At 47.8% G+C, this 1,229-nt stretch overlaps 1 pseudogene; it reads right to left on the bottom strand.

Moving 5' to 3' along the window:
• Positions 1 to 313: 313 nt before the first annotated feature.
• LOC119345191 lies at positions 314 to 1,225 on the bottom strand (annotated as a pseudogene).
• Positions 1,226 to 1,229: the final 4 nt, after the last annotated feature.

The raw sequence follows: 1,229 nt of genomic DNA, 5'->3' as shown, positions 1-1,229 counted from the left end.
CCCAACTTGCGACCATTCAACAACACAAACTTGAGTTTCTATTCGAATAGTGTGTCTTTCTTATAAGCGTGAGTTACCATGCATAGCACTAGAATGACATAATCTATTCACAGAATGCATCACAGAAGTGAATTTGAAGAATACACAATTGATGGAATGAACATGGTCTTAGATACTCCAGACGAATTACAGAGTGAGTATGAACAAATTGAATTGTAAAATTAAATCAGTGATACAAGCAACACACAATTACACAACTTGCATTTTATGCAGCGTAATTACCACAAATCCATGACTCGGCAGACATTGCTCACTAGAATTGTAATTTGCTAGCAAATGATTGCCCAAAGTTCCATCCCTTTGGCACAACATCATTGAACACAAGTGTGTGTCCATCACTATTGGTTAGTCTGAAGGAGAGCATCTTGCCAGTGAGGTTCGCAAGCGAGTGCCAGTTAGCACCCCAATTGCGTGCCATAGGTATCCACTCGTCGGAATCAGAGGTCTTGACATCCATGGACTCGATCGAGCCAGCTGCAGCAACATTGCTCACAAGCACAAGATTGAAATACTCGTGACCATTGATTATGAACCTCACGCCACCCCGCTTCACGCACGGAACTCTGCATGTGTGTGGCAGTGACATAGAAAAAAGATAAGTTATGTGGCTCCGATGACTCTGAACTAACTTTTGAACTTGTAAGAAGTGCATATATACCTTTGGTACATGATGGGGATGATGCCACCTTTATAAACACCGATCTTCTCCCAGGCCGGCTGGGCCATGTCGAAATGCGGCCGCGGTGGGTTGCACCAGCCGCCGTTGTCATTGGGGAGGACGTCGTTGGGCGGGCAGAAGTTCGTGGCCGTGACGGTGACCGTCACACCAGGCTTGCAAAACAACGGATCCGCGCGCTTTTGGTCGCATGCGAGCTTGTAGCACTGCCCACACGAGGCGCCGTCATTGAACAACACGGTGCTCAGAGCCGCCGTGCGTGTCCCGTACCCTTAAGAGAAGAGGTTACCATACCCGCACGCGCCACCTGCAATATGCAATATATAGAACCCATCGCAAGTGTTAATACACAGAAGAACAAGATCAACCGGGCATGCACGCAGTAGATGGATGTACATGCGTGAGTTGAATGATTAGTTGATTACCCATTGTGTCCGAGGCGTCAGCGCCGCCGTAGAACGTCGCATGCGCCTTCTGCCAGACGAAGGGTTGC

This window comes from Triticum dicoccoides, unplaced genomic scaffold, assembly GCF_002162155.2.
Source record: "Triticum dicoccoides isolate Atlit2015 ecotype Zavitan unplaced genomic scaffold, WEW_v2.0 scaffold213223, whole genome shotgun sequence".
In the NCBI taxonomy this organism is placed as follows: Eukaryota; Viridiplantae; Streptophyta; class Magnoliopsida; order Poales; family Poaceae; genus Triticum; species Triticum dicoccoides.
This window is presented reverse-complemented; position numbering and strand designations above follow the sequence as displayed.